Source organism: Gopherus flavomarginatus, chromosome 4 (assembly GCF_025201925.1).
Source record: "Gopherus flavomarginatus isolate rGopFla2 chromosome 4, rGopFla2.mat.asm, whole genome shotgun sequence".
Lineage (NCBI taxonomy): Eukaryota > Metazoa > Chordata > Testudines > Testudinidae > Gopherus > Gopherus flavomarginatus.
The window spans coordinates 216,258,696-216,280,521 of record NC_066620.1 but is presented as its reverse complement, the minus strand read 5'-3'; the positions used below and the strand labels follow the sequence as shown (position 1 = coordinate 216,280,521).

Below are 21,826 nucleotides of genomic sequence, written 5' to 3'. Positions count from 1 at the left end.
CAGCGAAGGGCAACAAAAATGATTAGAGGGCTGGGGCACATGACTTATGAGGAGAGGCTGAGGGAACTGGGATTGTTTAGTCTGCAGAAGAATGAAGGGGGACTTGATAGCTGCTTTCAACAACCTGAAAGGGCGTTCCAAAGAGGATGGATCTAGACTGTTCTCAGTGGTAGCAGATGACAGAACAAGGAGGAATGGTCTCAAGTTGCAGTGGGGGAGGTTCAGGTTGGAGATTAGGAAAAACTATTTCACTAGGAGGGTGGTGAAGCACTGGAATGGGTTCCCTAGGGAGGTGGTGGAATCTCCTTCCTTAGAGGTTTTTAAGACCAGGCTTGACAAAGCCCTGGGTGGGATGATTTAGTTGGGATTGGTCTTGCTTTGAGAAAGGGGTCGGACTAGATACCTCCTGAGGTCTCTTCCAATCCTGAGATTCTATGATTCTGTGAACCTCAGGTGCTAAGCAATTGGATAATCGGATTGTGTCCAACACTTCTGGGTTATAACCGTGTAGAGAATGAGGTGTTTAGTGAAGGCCTGACACACGCTGGTGATTAACAGCACTACCAAATGTCTGCACAGCAGTGACACCCCATCAGGAACAATGGGACATTGCGCTTTAGAGTGTCCTAGCAAAGGAGAAACAGGTCCTTCCCCACCAGCAGGGAACGCCACCGCTGTCCCTGTCTCCTACAGCCATTAAGCGTGGCAGAATCACAACCTGGAAGCCCCATTTCCATCAGGAGATGGGAAACTTTGGTCTCTCTAAAGGAGCAAGGAGCCATATTATTGCTCTGAATGTGCAGGGGAGGGCCGGGCGCTGCAGGGCACATGGTTTTAGGGACATTCAGGACTGGGAGTGTACAGGGGCCAGCTGGCCGGTGGTACCCAAGGCTGGTGGAAGTCAGAGTAGGGTGGCAGCCAGGCTCCGAGCGGTTGGCTCAGGCCTGTGTAGCACGCACACACTTGGTGTGTGACCTGCAGGATGGTAGGCTGGCCTGTACATCCCCACGCAGGGAGCTATGGCCGCAAAGTGTTGCGAGGTGCCCAAGGGGAGCAGTAACACAACCCCTTTGTGGTCTGAACTGAACCCCCAGACCATGACAGAAGGGATCAACCCTGGAATCTGTCAGTCCTGTACTGCCCAGGCCAAGGGACTCGGCTTCACTCTGGGAATCCCAGTGCCCTGAAGCCATCTGATGCCAAGCTGTGATCTCTCTCTAACACAGCACAATCACTCAGCACTCACCTGGGGCACAGGGCGTCTGTCATCCCTTAGCACCAGGTGCAAGCAGCCGCTGACTTCAGGTCATCTCTGCACTTTCCCTGGACAAGCCGATGATACACGGCTCAAGAGGTGCACTCAGGGCTGCGACGCCCAATTGCCAGGGCTTAAGTAGCTGTTGCACAACCCGCTGGGGATCCTGCAGCTGATCCTCCCACTTGGAGCTCAGCCCACTGCTATGCTGCCTGTGCTGGGCATTTGGAGCCTGGGAGAGCTCCCTGAACGAGATAAGAGCGACTCCGGTGAGTGGGCCAGCAAGGACTAGCATGTGACCGCTCTGTCCCTGGCCATGCTTACTCTGCAGAGGCACAAGCAGGGCTCTGCAGCTGCACCACTCTACTGCCGTAGGGAGACACGGATGGAAGGGGTCTGTCTGTCACCATCGCCAAGCCAGCTCCTGGAGAGGGTAGCTCTTCCATTGAGCCAACTGCATCTCTGCTGGGGGCTAGGTCGACCTAACCATGGCCTTCAGGGCACAGAGCACCGTCTCTAGGGTGACCTCATCTGTAAGTGTAGACAGGCCCCGTATTTAATCTGGTATATCTGTTGGGCTCGGGGGAGGAAAGGGGAGGCACGGGGCAGGTGAGCAGTCCTGAGGACATGCCCAGTGCTCAGCCCAGCCTGGGGAGCAGGATTATGCTAGGCCTAGAGTGCTTTTTCTGCTGATTTGGTCCTTAATAAAAACCACCACCAGAGATAGGGGAGCTCAGGGCTCCAATCAAGATGGGGCTACTGGGGATGGCGCCTGCTCACAGGAAAAGATGGTTACTCACCTTTGTAACTGTTGTTCTTCGAGATGTGTTGCTCATATCCATTCCAGTTAGGTGTGCGCACGCCGCGTGCATGTTTGTCGGAAGATTTTTACTCTAGCAACACTCGGTGGGTCAGCTGGGCACCCCCTGGAGTGGAGTCGCTATGGTGCCAGATATATACACCTGCCGACCCGGCCACCCTTCAGTTCCTTCTTGCCGGCTACTCCGACAGAGGGGAAGGAGGGCGGGTTTGGAATGGATATGAGCAACACATCTCGAAGAACAACAGTTACAAAGGTGAGTAACAGTCTTTTCTTCTTTGAGTGCTTGCTCATATCCATTCCAGTTAGGTGATTCCCAAGCCTTACGTAGGCGGTGGGGTCGGAGTGAAATGTGGCAGAATGTAAAACTGCTGAGCCAGAGGCTGCAGCATCTCTTGACTGTTGAACCAGAGCATAATGCAAAGCAAAGGTATGGACCGAGGACGATGGAGCTGCGTGACAGATCTAGTGGGTAGGTACACAAGCCAGCAAGGCAGCAGATGAAGCCTGGGCCCTGGTAGAATGCACGGTGATGTGGCTTGGGGAAATATGAGCCAAATCATAACAAGTGCGGATGCACGCCATCACCCAAGATGAGATCCTCTGAGAGGAAACAGGTAGGCCTTTCCTTCAGTCTGCTACCGCGACAGAGAGTTGGGGCGTTTTATGAAATGGTTCTGTCCACGTAATATAAATGCGAGCACTCTACAGACGTCCAGGGAGAGCAATTGTTGCTCCCATTGCGTTGAGTGTGGGTAACATGAAAGGCCGAAACCACCTTAGGGAGGAAAGCCGGGTGTGGTCGTAACTGCACCTTGTCTTTGTGAAACATATGTAATGGCTACGAGGAAAGCTGTCTTCCAAGACAGGTATAGCAGTGAGCAGGTCGCTAACGGCTCGAATGGGGGAGACATAAGTCTGGTTAAAACCAAGTTGAGGTCCCAGGTTGGGGCTGGGCAGTGTACTTGAGGGTATAAGCGCTCCAAGCCCTTGAGGAACCTCGAACCCATAGAATGTGAGAACACGGAATGACCACCTTAGCCTGGGTGGAAGGTAGAGATGGCTGCCAAGTGTACCCTCAGCGATGACACCGCTAGGCCCTGCCGTCGTAGGCCAGAGGTAGGCCAAATAGCGGGGATCAAGACCTCAGTAGAAGTAAGATCAAGCGTTTCGCACCTGTAGGAGAAACGCTTCCACTCGGCCAGGTACGTTGACCAGTTGGAAGGCTTCCTGCTACCCCGGTTTAGTCACGCAGCAGCCACACCGTGAGGTGAAGAGACTGCAGGTCCGGGTGGCAAAGCCTGCTGTGGTCCTGAGGTACGAGGTCTGGGGGAGTGGCAGGGTAATTGGGCTGGCTATTGACAGGTCGAGCAACTTCCTGCCTGGACCACGCTGGAGTGATCATGATGATGCGCGCTCTGCCCCTGTGGAGTTTGAGCAGGACCCAATGAACCAGCAGGAACGGTGGGAAGGCATAAAGGAGTTGGCCCTTCCACAGCATCAGGAAAGCGTCAGAGATCGATCCCGGGGAGAGACCTTGGAAGGAGCAGAACATCTGGCACTTCCTGCTCTCGCGGTAAGCGAACAGGTCTATGTGGGGAAAAGTCTCGACTTCTGGAAAACAGAATGCATCACATCGGGGCAGAGCGACCACTCGTGAGACAGGAAAGACCTGCTGAGTCGAAGCGCCAAGGCGTTCCGAACGCCTGGGAGAAAGGACGCTACCAGATTTATCGAGTGGGTTATGCAAAAGTCCCAGAGATGGATGGCCTCCTGACAAAAGGGGGAGGATCATGTCCCTCCCTGGTTGTTTATGTAGCACATGGCCATTGTGTTGGCTGTAAACACTGAGACACCACGGCCTCGCAGCTGCTGCTGGAACCCCTGGCACCCCAGGCGGACTGCTCTCATTTTTGGACATTGATGTGGAATGCCAGCTCCTGAGAAGACCAAAGGCCTTAAGCTCAAAGGTGACCGAGGTGAGCACCTGAGCCAAGAGATGACGCGTCCATTGTCAGGGACAGTGAGGGCTGGGGCGGATGGAACGGCATCCCTGCCCACATCAGGGAGGGAGTTAGCCACCATTCTTGGGAGCCTAGGGTGCTCAAGGGAATGGTGACTATTGTGATCATTGGGTCCCTGTCCGGGCGGTACGCCGAGTTGAGCCAAACTTGGAGAGGACGGAGGCGGAGCTTGGCATGTTTGGTTACAAACTTGCAGGCAGCCATGGGACCCAGGAGACCGAGACAAGTGCAAGCCGAGGTCGTTGGGAAAGTCTGCAGACCTCCGATGATTGTTGCCATCGCCTGAAACCGCGGCTGGGGTAAGCAGGCTCCGGCTAGGTCGGAGTCCAGGATAGCCCCTAGGAAGTCTAACCTCTGCGTGGGAACCAGAGTGGATTGTTCTATAGTAATCATCAGGCCTAGACGAGCGAATAGGTCCTTGACGATGCCCACATGCTGAGTGATTTGTGTCTTGGAGTCTCCTCGGATAAGCCAATCATCCAGATACGGAAAACCGCATATCCGACGTCGGCGAAGGTAGGTGGCAACTACGGCCATACGCTTGGTCAATACCCGTGGGGCTGTAGAAAGGCCAAACAGCAGGACTGTAAACTGTGAGTACTGACGGTTGGCTAGAAAGCGGAGGTATCTCCCGTGCAGAGGGAAGATGGCGATGTGAAAGTACGCGTCCTTCATATCGAGGCCGGCATACCAGTCTCCAGGATCCAAGGATCGGATAATGGTTCCCAGGGATACCATGCGGAACTTCAACCTTATCATAAACTGGTTGAGTCCTCGCAGCGCTAGGATAGGTCTGAGACCTCCGTTCGAGTTGAGGATTAGGGAATAACCAGAGTAAAACCCCTTGCCCCTTTCGTCCATCGGCGTCTGCACCTCTTGTAAGAGGAATTGCTCGTGAGAGGGGTCCCTGAAGGGGGAAAGGGTTGGAACAAATTGGAGGTGGTATCCATACTCCACCGTGCGTAGGACCCAGCGATCTGAAGTTAACTGGGACCATGCCAGGAAAAAGTAGGAGTGGGATCCCGGCCTGTAACTGGTACGCCACCCTCGGGCGCACCTTCGAAAGTTCGTCTTTGGTCCCGGTGGTGATTGCGAGGGACCTTGACCTTGGCCCTCTAGGGGTCCTGACGGTCATCTGCGACCATCTCGGCCGCGCCGTCTGCCAAAGTCCTGTCTCTGGCTAGGCACAGAGTACGGCGGTGTGGCTGGGGATGGAAAGGCCTGCATTTGGTCACTGGCGTATGCATGCTGAGAGAGGCACTGACGACGTCGGCACCGTCGATCCCGGTCCCAAGAGGGCCGTGTTGTCCTTCAGGCTCTGCAGCCTGGGGCTGTCTTTGCCGCGAAGAGGTCTTTACCATCAAATGGTAAGTCCTGAATTGTATACTGCAGCTCCGGCCGGAGGTTTGAAACCTGAAGCCATGAGATGCGCCTCATGGCAACACCTGAGGCCAGAGTCCTGGCTACTGAGTCTGCTGCATCCAACGAGGCCTGGAGGGAAGCTCTGGCCACCTTTTTCCCTTCCTCCAAGAGGGCAGCGAACTCTTGGCGGGAGTCTTGAGGGAGAAGCTCCATAAACTTAACTACTGCCTCCCAGGTGTTATAATTATAGCGGCTAAGCAAGGCTTGTTGATTTGCTACCCAGAGCTGTGAGGCCCCTGCAGAGTACACCTTGTGGTCGAGTAGTGTCATTCGCCTAGCCTCCTTCGATTTCGGGGCTGGCACCTGCTGGCCATGCCATTCCCTCTCCTTAATGGACTGAACGACTAGTGAGCAGGGAGGAGGACGGATATACAAGTAGTCGTACCCCTTAGAGGGCACCATATATTTACGCTCGACTCCCCTGGCCGCAGGAGGAATAGAGGCTGGGGACTGCCACATAGTATCAGCATTCGCCTGGATGGTCCGAATAAACGGGTAGGGCCCCTCTAGTGGGGCAACCGCCGATAGAGTGCCCACTACCAGGTCCTCTACCTCCGGGACCTCCTCCACCAGGAGGTCCATATGGAGTGCTACCCTCCTTAGGAGGTCCTGATGGACTCTCAGGTTGTTGGTGGGCACATCAGAATCACGGTCCTGAGCGTAAGAGCTGTCCGCGTGGGATGACATTGATGCGTGTCTGGATGGCCATGGAGGCGCTGAAAAACCATGGGCAGAGTCTCTGACTCTATCAGACCTTGCCCAACTCGGCACCGGGAACCGGTACCGGGAGGTGTACCGGTACCTGGAACGAGATCCAGACCTGCGACCAGAGCGGTGCCGGGAGGTCGACCGAGATCTCGAGACTCGACGTCGGGAGTGGCTACAGGAGTCACGGTGCCTGTAGCAGTGCCGGGAGCTAGAACGGTGCCGAGAGTAGCAGGTCGGCGAACAGGATACCGACCGGTGTGGTGAGTGCAACCGGTACCGAGGAGGAGAACAGCACCGGGACTGCAAGTGGTGTCGGGAGCGGGAGTGCTGACGGGACCTGGAGCATCTGCGGGACCGTGATCATGAATGGTGCCGCTCTGCTGTGCCGACAGAGGATGCTCATATCAAGGGAGGCTTGCCAAGAGACTGTATTACCCGCACCAGCGGTGCCGGGGTCAGGCAGCATCGACTCTGTCATGGCAATGAGATCCCTCGCTGTTGGGAATGTCTCCGGCGTGGAGGGAACAGTAGGCTCAACCACAGTGCGTACCGGGGAGCTGTCAGGCACTGGATTCGACGGCCCTCGTGGGACCGGGATCAACGGTGCCGACGTTGTCAGTGTCTCGGCAGGTGTCAGTGCCGGGCGATCCGACTTAGACAAGCTCTCTGGCTGCAGTGCAGGTGGCACGGAAGCAGCAGGAGCGGGGAGCTCAACCACGGCGGCGCGTGCTGGGGAGCTGTCAGGCACTGGCAGGAGGAGTCGTAGGCTCTCTCGACCTCGGAGAAAGGGAGCGGTGCTGAGTCGACTTCGGTGCCGGCGACGGCCGGTGCCGAAAGGCCTTGGCAGTACCGGCGGGGTCCGGTGCCAAGGAAGCGCTTCTGCCCACCGATTGATCATCGCTCGGTGCCAAAGGCGGAGCGGTAAGTGAAAGTCCCGCTCCTTTTTGTTCTTGGCTTAAAAGCCTTGCAAATGGGGCACTTAGCTGTCAAGTGCGATTCCCCGAGGCACTTCAAACAGGAGTCGTAAGGATCTCCTGTCGGCATCGACTTGTGGCAGGCAGAGCACGGTTTAAAACCCGGTGAGCCGGGCATGGGCTCCGGCACCGGGTGCGGGGAAGGGGCTACTCCCTGAACCCCTCTAACTATTACTAAACTAACTATGCTAGTAAAGAAAAAATGTATAACTATATAAATATATATATAAAAGGATTATAACTATATAACTATATACACGAGAACTACGAGTAGCTAGGGGAGTGGAGGTCAGCTAAGCCGAGCTCCACTGTTCCAACGACCGACACGGGTGGTAAGAAGGAACTGAAGGGTGGCTGGGTCGGCAGGGGTATATATCCGGCACCATAGCGGCGCCACTCCAGGGGGCGCGCAGCCGACCCACCAAGTGTTGCTAGGGTAAAAATCTTCCGACAAACATGCACGCGGCGCGCGCACACCTAACTGGAATGGATATGAGCAAGCACTCGAAGAAGAACAGTGCCATCGGTCCCCAGGAGAGAGCCCCCTTCAAGGGATAAATTAGACTGTACGTTGCCAAAACTCAGGAAACAGGCGTGATGGGTCGCGGCGGCCATCCCACCCATGGACAGGCCACAGAGGCTGGGCTGCAGGAGTTGCTGCTATGCAGAATATGGGAAAAGACCCCATTTATTTGTGAGGAGAGGTCAGCAGATCTTCCCTGGGAGGAGCCCAGGAAGGTTGATGGGCAGGCCGGAGCAGGCCTTTCTCTATAGGGCAGCCACCTCAGCTCCCCTGTAGGGCATGCTTAACCTTCCTGGCCACTGGCCCCTACCCCTGCCTGGTTTCTCACAGCACGGCCCTGGGGCCCCTCTCCCAATGACACCAGCCTTGATACCCTGTTCATCAGCTTCTCCTTCCCATGGATGTCCTGCTGACTTCCAGCCCATCAAACCACCATCCTCCCCACAGCCAAACTCCTCTCCTACAACACAGAGTCTTGTTCATTATTAGCCTTCTCCCCACCAGGCCAAAACCAAGTCACTCCCCTGCCCTCACACCCACACTGTTTGCTACTCCTGCTCCTAGGATTGTGGGGCAGGGACCATGCTTCCTACTGGCCCTGACAGCACCCAGCACTCACATAAATAGCAGTAACATTCTGTCTGAGACGGGAGGTGGGAGCTTGCTGATGTGCTCTGGGAATTGTTGTGGGGCCAGTCCCTGGCCTGTGCTATGCAGGAGATCAGACCAGGTGATCACAATGGTCCCTTCTGGTGTGGGGATCTAGGAAGCTCTGATATCAGGACTGTCTAGAGAATTCTCACATTGAAGCAGTCATTTTCAAGGATGTCGAACTATCACAAGGGGCCTGTGTCACCCACACCTCTGCAGGGAAACAGACCCAGGCCAGGATGTGAAGAGGCACCTAAGTGAAGCCCATGGCAATAGAGAGAGCAGGATGGAGAATAAGACTACTAGGAAAAGCCTGTTACGTGCCACAAGCTCCTTGAATTCCCCACAGGCAGAAGAAGATTCCCTAAACTCAGCAGCGTGAGGGGATCTGACTTCAGGACAGCAAAGTGAGAGGAATTAGGAAATGCACTGAGCAGAACTGATGGGCAGCAGGAGGGCAGGGACTACGGACACTCTATATTAAGGTGCAACAGACTAGAGTTCCTCCAAAACACAAGAATGCAAAGAACAAGAACGGAGGTTTCAAAAGTTAACCTGGACTGGAACTGGTGAAGGCCCAAAGGGATCTGTGGAATTAGGTCAGGTCTACACTTAAAACTTAGCTCAACCTAGCTATGCTGCTCAAGGCTGTGAAAAATGTCCTGCCTGAGCAAGGCTGAGCTGCTGTCAATGCAGCCAGGTCTATGGAGGAACTCTTCCTTCGCCCTAGTTACTGCCTCTTGGGAAGGTGGATTAACTGCCTCAGGGCTGGTCTACACTGCTGGGGGGATCGATCTAAGATATGCAACTTCAGCTATGCTATTCATGTAGCAAGTCGACTGCCGCAGCTCCCCCGTCAACTCCACTTACTCCTCCTGCCAAGGTGGAGTAAGGGCGTCGAATCGGGGATCCCCGATAGATCGATTACTACCCACCGATCCTGCGACTACTGTAGACATGGCCTCAGCAGAACAACTCCTTCCGTCACGGCAGGAAGTGGCCACACTACAGCTGCAACGCTCTAGCTGGGCCCCAGTAGTGCAGACACAGCTAAGAGCGGCGGTGAGGAATTCATCAAAGCATGAAGAAACACTAAAGAAAGAGCAGGCCCCTTTGTAAGCCAGGCAGGGAGATATCAAGCGGCTTTTCCAAACCCATCTCCACCAAACCCCAGGAAACCCTCTGGCCCCTCAGCAAGTAATGCAGACCTTCAGACAACAAGCTGTGGGGAGCACCTACAAATCAGTCAGGGAATAGCCACTGGCACTACCAACCGCCACAAGCACAGAGAACGGTTTCTGAAGAGCTACAGAGATCCGAATGGTCTGAATAAAAGCAAATCTGGTCCCAACACTCCCAAAGAAAAAGGAGTGTGATGCGGGAAATGACCACTGCATGATACTAACAGCCTCAGGTACACAAAGAACTGTATGTAAAGACACACAGCGTCCCCGCACTAACAGAATTATGAGTGATAACTAGCTGCGGAGTATTTTAAAGAACAACCCTGGACAAGACATTGTGGGTTTATCTGACCGAATTCAGAAGCACAGGGGGAGTAGTAGAACGTATTGGGATGTTACAAAATATCCTGCAACCTCCCTCTCCATACTAATTCGGACTGGCTTGGATAAGAACCTTGTCAAACAGACCAGACGCTGGGCGAGGGACCACAAATGAAATGGAATAATAGGCTAATGCTATACAGCAGTGAGGGGGCTTGGAAGCTAAGCAGGGAGTGGTGAGGTCTGCTCTTATTTAATAGCTGCCTTCAGGATCTGGAAGAGACTCCAAAGAGCACACACAGCCTGACTGTATCCATCTGCTGGCTTTTGGCTTCGACAGACTGTGAGCTCTGTGGGGCCAGGACCATCTCTTTGTTCTGTGTTTGGCCAGTGCCTCGCACCACGGACACTGATTCTGATTAAGAGCTTTGCGGCAGGGGAGATGGTCCAGCTGAGGGGCATGTCCCAAGCAGGAGTGAGACTCCATTGCTGGGAACATTTCACACTGTATAAAACCAGAGGGAACAGACTGTAGGGGACAATCCTGCACTGGTCCAAGCAAACGGGCTGAATGTTTCCATCACTACAATAGGCAACATCCAGAGTTTATGAGCTGAAGGAGACAGAGCAGTTCTGTTGCCCAGGAGTCCCAGCCCAGACCCTTGCCAGGACAGCTGCTTCGGGTGCAAAAGAATAAGGCCAAGCTGCCTTTGGGCTGGGCTGCTCCCATCCGCTCAGTGCTCTGCGTGCTAACACGCTGGCCTATGTCTCTCTCCCATGGCAGCCGGACTCCATTCCTGCCCGTGACCAGATATAGTTCCTGCTCTCCTTTGGCGCATGGCCTGGGCAATTAGATCTCACCCAGTCACCTTTCCACTTGCCACACTCCACCTCGCTGCCTGTCCCTTCAGCGTTAAGCACAAGGGCAGCTAATCATCTTGCAAGCACGCTGCTCAGCACAGCCCCAGCTCACTGACAGCCTTCTCGAGCCTAAAGACAGCACTCCCAGAAATGGGATCACAGCAACTGGTCCCAGTGCAGTCTCCTCCCCCGGCTTCCTCGTGCAGCTCTGCTCACACCACGTTCCAAGCTGCATCCTGAAAGCTCCATTATAAACAATAACAATGATTCTGTGCACTTCCCAGGGAGGAAACGGGAAACCAACCCATGTGGTTTGGATTAGCCCGCAGGCTGCTGCAAGGGCTCCTGGGAAATGTGGCTGCACAGGGCTCAGCCCATTCTGGCCAAGGGACAGCACTGCTGGAGGAACAATGCTGCAGAGCTGAGCTGGGCTGGGCACCTCCTAGGCAGACAAGGCACCATTCAGCTTCTGGGACTCGGTGGATGCAGGAATGTGGCTGCTCTCTCAGTATCACACACTGAGCGACCAGGGGATCACATGGGGGCATTCAATTCCCTTCTCCTCAGCTGATCGCTCCTCAGACCTGACATTTCCCCCCTCTGTCCTTCACTGATCTCAGTTCACCCCACCCAGCGGGCACCCACCCCCAGAGTGATTTACACTGTGCCCCATAAAGCCTGGGTACAGTACCCACCCTGCTGGCATGCCAATCCCACACTCCTCCTCCTGTGTTCAGAATTCAGCAGGCTGTGCCTTTAAGTGCCCCCACCCCCTCCGACATAGGGCTCCAGCCAAGCCAAGCAGATGTAGTTGTTCTGCTTTGTGCCTTTACAGTACAGAGACAGAACCCTGGCTTCCCTCCAGCTCTTCCCTTTGGCAGCCCCTTCCCAGCCGGGCTGCAGACCTTCTGATGGGCACAGCCAGCTCTTTCCAGGCCCGATCTGGTTTCAGGAAACAGCCGTCATTCCACGTAAGCAGCGCTGCTCCAGGCTGCAACACCAGCCTCTAGCATGCACTGCCTCGGTGCCAGTTCTGCCCCTTTCCCCTGGCACCAGAGGAAGGGACCAGGTTACAGCTGGACAGAGCTGCCTCTGGGGTCTCCAGCAGGCCGCACGGTGCCCGCAGACAGTGCAAGGTGCCGTACATACCGTTCCCGAACCCTCATCACAAACGAGTGCTGGTGGGGAGGAGCTGTGTGTCAGCACCGCAGGCAGCAGAGAGGCCTTGCTCTCAGACCACTGTGAAGGCAGGATACAAAGCAGCCTGCTAGAAAATTAATCCTACAGCAGGACAGAGGAGCTTTCAGATGGAATGCTAATTCCCTAGTATTATGCCCATACCAAGGCTAATGTGCAGTGATGCTGCTGCCCAGGGACCACGCTGTAGGGAAAGAATGGCACTAAAGGGCTCGGGGCAGCAGAGTCAGTATGGCAGGCATCCCTAGGCTGCTGACACCTTGAAACAATAGCTCTGGGAGGCATGAACAGCATCATTCATCATAATGGGTTGTTAACTCTGGAACCTAAAGATGGCTCCATAAATGCCAGTGCTGTAATGATTTTGCTGTTGGTTGCTTCACTACAACCATCCAGCTAATCCCAAACTGCCTCTGCTGCCCCTCCAGGTGCCAGAAGTCCCAGCTATCGAAGCACAGCATCTGTGGCACGCTGAGCACAGAACGCATGGGGGCAACATGAAATCAATTAATTTAATCTCAGAACAAGTCGCCCGGGGCTGCCACATGGACTGTGCGAGTCAGATCCAGATTGAACTCAATAGCTGCCATGTATCCCATGCTACTGCAGCAGAGCAGAGCAGGATCAGAGACCTTGCAACATGATTCAGCTCCAGTGTAGCACAGAGCACACGGGGCCTCCACCATGGGGTGTCTTGCACCTCCCTCTGAAGTACCTGGACCAGGAGGCTGGGGGACGACAATGGTATGATCCAGCCTTTGCATTCTTCTCACCTAAGGAACCCAACACAGCCATTCATTTAGCCTCCTACTCACTCCTGGGTGGGGTAAATAGTATCACCCCACTTTACGAAGAGGGAAGGCACACAGAGTGTAGAAGTGACCCAGTCAGGGACAGAGCTGAGAATGCAACTCAGGAGACCTGGCTCCCAGCCCCCTGCTCCCACCATAGACAAGCAGTGCCACAGAGCATGGAGGGGTGGGTCAGGCAGCGCACATGGGCCCCTGGAGCTGAGGAGCACCCTGTGGGGCTCTCTGTGCTGGCCCCTTGGGAAGATGCACTGCCCAGATCAGTGGTCCCGGAGGAGCCATGGGCAGTCTGCCCCAGCTGGAGGAAAAGCAGCCAGGACTCAGAGATCACAACTGACAATGTAGGAAACAAAGTCTCAGAGGGGAGGCTGATCCCCTGGTACAAACACCCAGAGTGGGGGGCATCAAGCAGAGAAGCCCTCCTACACAGGAGCCCCTCCCACCCTACGAGCTGCCACCCCAGGCCCACGGTGAACCAAACACAGGAGACACTGCACAGACCCAGCAGCACAGCACAGGACAGCTCCCCAGCATGCACTGCGCCATCATCTGGCTCACACAGGCTGGGCTGCACTGCATGATGGGAGCTGTAGTTTCTGTGGGCCACACTTAGGTGTGGCACCTGGCTGGGAGGCGGTCTGTTCAGCAGGGAGCTGCCAGCGCAGCCCTCTCCAGCCAGGGGGATGCCAGCTCTGGCGCCAGCAGAGATGTGGGAGACCCAGCCATGGGTGGGGGCTGAACCACGGGCTGGGGAGGCTAGCTCCCAGCTGACCTGCCCCTTCTGCCCAGGCTCCCCTCCTCCCCGTGAGCCCAGAACCCCAGGCCTGCCCGAGCACCCAGCCTTTCCCGCAGTCCCAGAGCGGCCGGCGGGTGGGCAGGCAGGCAGGCCGCTGACCATGGCCCCCAGCACACTGGGCAGGCAGGCAGCATGCCCCCCACTCCCCACACTGGCTGGGCGGGCAGCGTGAGCACTGGCGCCAACTGCCCAGAGTCCCTGGCTGCAGGCCTGCCCCAGCAGGGGCGCTGAAGCCCTCCCAAAAGTGGGGGTGCCGGGGGCCCCACCCAAGGTGCAGGTGAAAGCAGCCCCCTCCTGTGTCCCAGGCGCCCACATGGGAAGGAGGAGCCGCAGCAGAGCGTGGCAGGAAGCAGGAGGGGCCAGGGGGTGGACAGTGGGCCACGGGCAGTTTGCATAGGCTTAGTGTGATGCAGTAGGGACTGTCTGTGTGGGGAGTGGGAGAGCAGGGGAGGACTTTAAGGGATGGACGATGCCAGGGCCTGTAACCTGAGCTAGGTAAGGGAGGGGAAAGGTCAAACACCTTGGCCCGGGAAGGGGAACAAAGGAAGGGAGCGGCAGGAGGGAAGCAGTTGGAGTTTGGGCTTGGGGCTGGATGGGCGGAATTCAGGGTATCCTAGCTAGGATCCAAGCACCCTGAAAGCCCAGAAGGACTCGGTGGAGGGGTCCTGACTGTGCCTACAAGCTCTGCTGTAACCGGTGTTCCTGTTGTCCAATAAACCTTCTGTTTTACCGGCTGGCTGAGAGTCACTGTGGGTCCCAGGAAGAGGGGTGCAGGACCGGACTCCCCACACTCCGTGACAACTGGTGGCAGCGGCGGGAGATACTGCACCCCGTGGACGGCACTTCCTGCAGTAAGTGACTGGGGAGCAGTAAAACGAAGGGGTGGTTAACCCCTGGGAGTGTGTGCCCAGTGAGAAGGACTTTGCAGTAACAGGGTCCCCCGGGGGATTGCAGCGAGCGGTCCCGGGGCGGAGGAGTCTGCAGCTCGACCCTGGCAGAGAGTTGGTGACCTCAAGAAGGGCTGGTGCACTAGGGGTCCCCCTGGAAACCGTGGGGAGCGGTGAGCACCCCGGCCTGTGAGTGGTCAGCAGGAAGATGTATGCCAAGCGGCGCAAGTGTGACCTGCTGGAGCTGTGTAAGCAGAGGGGGCTGCACCCGGGGAGACGCACCAAGGACCAGCTGATTGCCCAGCTGGAGCAGGGAGACCGCATGAATGAACGGAGCCCTGTCTCTGAGGGAAGCAGCCGAGCAGATGCAGCGCAGGCACCAGTGACTGTCCCTGCTGGGAGTGGTCAGCCGGCAGACGAGGGCTTCCCGAGACCCCCCCTTCCTAGGCGTAGAGGAAGGGCGGGGAGGAGCCCAGTGTATACCGAGGGCACCGTGACCCCCCCGGCCAGCAGGGGATCCTCCCGGCAACGCTCGGCATCCGTGGAGCGGATGCGGCTGGAATATGAAAGGGAGCTGAGACGGGAAGAGCTCGAGTTAAAGAGGCGAGAGCTGGAGGAGAAGGCGAAACAGCGTGAACATGAGGAGAACCAGCGTAAACATGAGGAGAACCAGCGTACACATGAGGAGAACCAGCGTAAACATGAGGAGAACCAGCGCCAGCGAGAGTGGGAGGAGAAGGAGAAACAGCGTAAACATGAGCTGGACCTGGCCCGGCTGAGGAGCAGTGAGGCTCCGGCTGCAGTGAGTGAGGGGGGACCCAAGCCTACAAAGAGCTTTGATAAGCACTTGCTGCCCCGGCGTAAGGAGGGGGAGGACATAGATACCTTCCTGACGGCCTTTGAGAATGCCTGCGAGCTGCACAGGGTTGACCCTGCAGACAGGATCGCAGTTCTCACCCCCTTACTGGACTCCACAGCCGTGGAGGTGTACAGCCGACTGAAAGGGGCGGAGGCAGGGGACTACGAACTGTTCAAACAGGCCCTGCTCCGCGAGTTTGGGCTGACTCCTGAGATGTACCGGAAAAAGTTCCGGAGCCAGCGTAAAACCCGTGAGGTCACATACCTACAACTGGTCAACCGGGCGCAGGGGTATGCCCGCAAGTGGACAGCTGGGGCCCAAACTAAAGAGGACCTGCTTGACCTATTCATACTGGAGCACCTGTACGAGCAGTGCCCGTCCGACCTGAGGCTGTGGTTGATGGACCAGAAGCCGGAGAACCCGCAGCACGCAGGCCAGCTGGCCGACCAATTTGTGGACAGTCGGGCAGGGGATGGCAGGGAGGAGTCTCGAAGGAGCAGGCCTGCCTCAACGCAGAGAGAGAGTCATCATGGGACCTCCCAAAGGGGGCCTATGGAGAACCCCCCCAAAAGGGGAACATCCAGCGGCAGGTCCCTCCGACCCACTCAAGGGGACCCACGAGATATGGGCTGCTATCGCTGTGGCCAACGAGGTCACATACGGGCCCAGTGCCCCAAGCTCAGGGACAGACCAAGCAGACCCAACCCGCAGAGGGTGGACTGGGTAAAAACCCAATCGGAGGAGGGGCTACATTCCCAGGAAAGGGGGGCTGGCAACATACCACCTGTGGATGCTCCCGGTTCCGGGTTTTTGGTTTACCGGGTGGGCGCGGGGCTACCCCTCCGGAAGGAGTGCATTGTTTCCCTGGAAGTGGATGGGAGGAAGGTCACTGGGTACTGGGACACGGGCGCAGAGGTGACGCTGGCCCGGCCCGAGGTGGTGGCCTCAGATCGGATGGTGCCCGACACCTACCTGACCCTGATGGGCGTGGGCGGGACCCCATTCAAGGTACCCGTGGCAAGGGTACACCTGAAATGGGGGGCCAAGGAGGGCCCCAAGGATGTGGGGGTACACCAATATTTGCCCACTGACGTGTTAATGGGAGGGGACCTTGAGGACTGGCCTAGTAACACCCAGAGTGCCCTGGTCGTGACTCGTAGTCAGAGTCGGCAAATGGCACTGCTCCCCGACAACGGGGAAGGTACTCGACCTGAGGTGCAGGACCCTAACTCAGGGAGCGGGGAACGCCCAGGGGCACGGTGCAGAGAGGCTGCGGCCTCAGACCCAGCCAGCAAGAGAGAGCCGGTCCCCATTCCTGTCCCAGCTGCTGAGTTCCAGGCCGAGTTGCAGAAAGATCCCTCCTTGCGGAAGCACAGGGACCGGGCTGACCTTAGTGCGGTACAGACCATGAGGAGAGGTTGCAAGGAGAGGTTCCTGTGGGAGAAGGGGTTCCTGTACCGAGAATGGGCTCCCCCAGGGGAAGTAGAGTCATGGGGGATCAGGAGGCAGCTGGTGGTTCCCCAGAAGTTCCGTCACAAGCTGTTGTACCTGGCCCATGACATCCCTCTCGCAGGGCACCAGGGAATCCGGCGCACCAGGCAGAGGCTGCTACAGAACTTTTACTGGCCTGGGGTCTTTACCCATGTCCGACAGTACTGCCAATCCTGTGACCCCTGCCAGAGGGTGGGGAAGGCCCGGGACAAGGGGAAAGCGGCTTTGAGGCCTTTACCCATCATAGAAGAACCTTTCCAGAAGGTGGCCATGGACATAGTGGGACCCCTCAGTAAGACGACCCGGTCAGGGAAGAAATATATCCTGGTGGTGGTGGATTTTGCCACTCGCTACCCCGAGGCGGTGGCCTTGTCCTCTATCGAAGCAGACACAGTGGCAGATGCGCTGCTGACAATTTTCAGCCGGGTGGGGTTCCCCAAGGAGGTCTTAACGGACCAGGGGTCCAACTTCATGTCGGCCCTGCTCCGGTCCTTATGGCAGAAATGTGGGGTCCAGCACAACTGGGCCTCAGCGTATCACCCCCAGTCCAACGGGCTGGTAGAAAGGTTCAACGGGACGCTGAAGATGATGCTAAAAACATTTATGAACCAGCATCCGCAAGATTGGGACAAGTACTTACCTCACCTGCTGTTTGCATACAGGGAGGTACCCCAGGAATCTACCGGGTTTTCACCTTTCGAACTGTTGTATGGAAGGCGGGTGAGGGGGCCCCTAGACCTGATGAGGGACGAATGGGAGGGGAAGGCCTCTCCCGAGGGAGAGTCAGTGGTGGAGTATGTCCTGACCTTCCGGGAAAGACTGGCCGAGCTCATGGGCCTGGCCAGGGAGAATCTGGCCCGAGCCCAGAGGAGGCAGAAGGTCTGGTATGACCGCACAGCACGAGCCCGTGCCTTCGCCACCGGGGATCAGGTGATGGTTCTTATCCCCGTGAGGAGAAACAAACTCCAGGCCGCCTGGGAAGGGCCCTTCAAGGTTATCAAGCAACTGAATGAGGTAAACTATGTGGTGGAGCTGTCAAACCGGGCACATCACCGTCGGGTGTACCATGTGAACATGATGAAACCATACTATGACAGGGGGAATGTGGTGTTGGCCGTGTGTGGACATTGGGAGGGGCAGGGAGATGACCCCTTAGTGGATCTATTCCCTGGGACAAAAGCTGGTTCCCCCCTGGAGGCGATTCCCCTCTCTGAGCAACTGACCCCGGGCCAGCACGCTGAGATCAGAGGGGTGCTGCATCTGTACCGACAGCTGTTTTCCAACCAGCCTGGACGCACTAATTTGACTGTCCACCGGGTGGAGACGGGGTCACACCCCCCTATAAGATGCTCCCCTTTTCGGGTCACTGGTAAAACTGCCCAGGATCTTGAAAGAGAGGTCAGGGACATGCTGGCTTTGGGGGTGATCCAGCCGTCTTCCAGCCCTTGGGCCTCGCCAGTAGTGCTGGTTCCCAAGAAGGATGGGTCAATCCGGTTCTGTGTGGACTATCGAAAGCTCAATGCCATCACCGTATCTGATGCCTACCCTATGCCCAGGCCTGACGAGCTCCTAGACAAGCTGGGAGGTGCACGGTACCTCACCACTATGGATCTTACCAAAGGCTACTGGCAAGTGCCGCTGGACGCAGATGCCAGGCTGAAATCGGCCTTTACCACCCCTCTGGGGCTCTATGAGTTTCGTTGGCCACAGCGATAGCAGCCCATATCTCGTGGGTCCCCTTGAGTGGGTCGGAGGGACCTGCCGCTGGATGCAGATGCCAGGCTGAAATCGGCCTTTATCACCCCTCTGGGGCTCTATGAGTTTTTGACCCTGCCCTTCGGCCTCAAGGGAGCGCCGGCCACCTTCCAGCGCCTGGTGGATCAGCTACTGAGGGGGATGGAGAGTTTTGCCGTGGCGTATATTGACGACATCTGCGTCTTCAGCCAGACCTGGGAGGACCACGTGTCCCAGGTTAAACAAGTCCTGGACCGACTCCGGAAGGCTGGGTTAACAGTAAAGGCTGAGAAGTGCAAGGTGGGGATGGCTGAAGTATCTTACCTGGGCCATCGGGTGGGGAGCGGCTGCCTGAAGCCGGAACCAGCCAAGGTGGAGGTGATCAGAGACTGGCCTGCTCCCCAAACCAAAAAGCAGGTCCAGGCCTTTATTGGGATGGCGGGGTACTATCGAAGGTTCGTGCCCCACTTCAGTGCCATAGCCGGCCCCATCACTGAACTGTGCAAAAAGGGGAAGCCAGACAAGGTGATCTGGACTGAGCAGTGCCAGGAGGCTTTCCGGGCGCTGAAGGAGGCTCTGGTTAGCGACCCAGTTCTGGCAAACCCAGATTTTGACAAACCCTTTATGGTGTTCACCGATGCCTCAGACACGGGACTGGGGGCGGTGTTAATGCAGGAGGATGAAAAGGGGGAGAGACACCCTATCGTGTACCTGAGTAAGAAGCTGCTACCCCGGGAACAAAGCTACGCGGCCATCGAGAAGGAATGCCTGGCCATGGTGTGGGCCCTTAAGAAGCTAGAGCCATATCTCTTTGGGCGACACTTCACCGTGTACACCGACCACTCTCCCCTGACCTGGCTGCACCAGATGAAAGGAGCCAACGCCAAGCTCCTGAGGTGGAGCCTGCTCCTGCAGGACTATGACATGGACGTGGTCCATGTGAAGGGAAGTGCCAACCTGACAGCGGATGCGTTGTCCCGGAGAGGGGACCCTGAACTTCCCCAGGTCACTGGGCAGAGTGACCCCGCTCAGTTCAGTCTCGAAGGGGGGAGAGATGTGATGCAGTAGGGACTGTCTGTGTGGGGAGTGGGAGAGCAGGGGAGGACTTTAGGAGATGGACGATGCCAGAGCCTGTAACCTGAGCTAGGTAAGGGAGGGGAAAGGTCAACACCTTTGCCCGGGAAGGGGACAAAGGAGGGGAGTGGCAGGAGGGAAGCAGTTTGAGTTTGGGCTTGGGGCTGTGTGGGCGGAATTGGGAGAGCAGGGGAGGACTTTAAGGGATGGACGATGCCAGGCTGAAATCGGCCTTTACCACCCCTCTGGGGCTCTATGAGTTTTTGACCCTGCCCTTCGGCCTCAAGGGAGCGCCGGCCACCTTCCAGCGCCTGGTGGATCAGCTACTGAGGGGGATGGAGAGTTTTGCCGTGGCGTATATTGACGACATCTGCGTCTTCAGCCAGACCTGGGAGGACCACGTGTCCCAGGTTAAACAAGTCCTGGACCGACTCCGGAAGGCTGGGTTAACAGTAAAGGCTGAGAAGTGCAAGGTGGGGATGGCTGAAGTATCTTACCTGGGCCATCGGGTGGGGAGCGGCTGCCTGAAGCCGGAACCAGCCAAGGTGGAGGTGATCAGAGACTGGCCTGCTCCCCAAACCAAAAAGCAGGTCCAGGCCTTTATTGGGATGGCGGGGTACTATCGAAGGTTCGTGCCCCACTTCAGTGCCATAGCCGGCCCCATCACTGAACTGTGCAAAAAGGGGAAGCCAGACAAGGTGATCTGGACTGAGCAGTGCCAGGAGGCTTTCCGGGCGCTGAAGGAGGCTCTGGTTAGCGACCCAGTTCTGGCAAACCCAGATTTTGACAAGCCCTTTATGGTGTTCACCGATGCCTCAGACACGGGACTGGGGGCGGTGTTAATGCAGGAGGATGAAAAGGGGAGAGACACCCTATCGTGTACCTGAGTAAGAAGCTGCTACCCCGGGAACAAAGCTACGCGGCCATCGAGAAGGAATGCCTGGCCATGGTGTGGGCCCTTAAGAAGCTAGAGCCATATCTCTTTGGGCGACACTTCACCGTGTACACCGACCACTCTCCCCTGACCTGGCTGCACCAGATGAAAGGAGCCAACGCCAAGCTCCTGAGGTGGAGCCTGCTCCTGCAGGACTATGACATGGACGTGGTCCATGTGAAGGGAAGTGCCAACCTGACAGCGGATGCGTTGTCCCGGAGAGGGGACCCTGAACTTCCCCAGGTCACTGGGCAGAGTGACCCCGCTCAGTTCAGTCTCGAAGGGGGGAGAGATGTGATGCAGTAGGGACTGTCTGTGTGGGGAGTGGGAGAGCAGGGGAGGACTTTAAGGGATGGACGATGCCAGGGCCTGTAACCTGAGCTAGGTAAGGGAGGGGAAAGGTCAAACACCTTGGCCCGGGAAGGGGAACAAAGGAAGGGAGCGGCAGGAGGGAAGCAGTTGGAGTTTGGGCTTGGGGCTGGATGGGCGGAATTCAGGGTATCCTAGCTAGGATCCAAGCACCCTGAAAGCCCAGAAGGACTCGGTGGAGGGGTCCTGACTGTGCCTACAAGCTCTGCTGTAACCGGTGTTCCTGTTGTCCAATAAACCTTCTGTTTTACCGGCTGGCTGAGAGTCACTGTGGGTCCCAGGAAGAGGGGTGCAGGACCGGACTCCCCACACTCCGTGACACTTAGCCTTCCCCTGCCTTGCTACCCGTCGCCCATGGTCCCGGCTACCAGCTCCTCCAGCCCCACGCTGACCTTGCAAGGACCTCCCGCGATCCCCGCCGCCTCCCAGACGTTCCTGAGGGGCTGGGTTTGAACCTGCCAGGGTGCAGGCATGCACTGGTCCCCATTGCCAAACCCACTCAACACTCGGACCTACATTAGTGGGAAATCAATGGTGCTGAAATGTGGGCTTAGCGCCAGCAGGGTACAGCTAAGTCAACATCTCCCTGCCTCTTGTCAGCGTCCATTAGCCTCCCCAACCCCCTGCCAGCGTCCCTCCATCCCAACCCCCGGCTCCCCAACCCCCTGCCACCATCCCACCATCCCAACCCCCGGCTCCCCGACCCCTCTGCCAGCGTCCCTCCATCCCAACCCCCGGCTCTGCACCCCTCTGCTAGTGTACCCCCATCCCAACCCCCGGCTCCCCAACCCCCTGCCAGCATCCCTCCATCCCAACCCCCAGCTCCCCAACCCCTCTGCCACCATCCCACCATCCCAACCCCCGGCTCCCCAGCCCCCTGCCAGCGTCCCTACATCCCAACCCCCGGCTTCCCGACCCCTCTGCCAGCGTCCC

At 57.1% G+C, this 21,826-nt stretch overlaps 1 protein-coding gene across 6 annotated transcripts in view; it reads right to left on the bottom strand.

The window, feature by feature from the left end:
* DNMT3A (DNA methyltransferase 3 alpha) overlaps positions 1 to 21,826 on the bottom strand; it is a 284,321-nt gene that overhangs the window by 184,561 nt on the left and 77,934 nt on the right. The gene's annotated exons all lie outside the window — the stretch shown is intronic.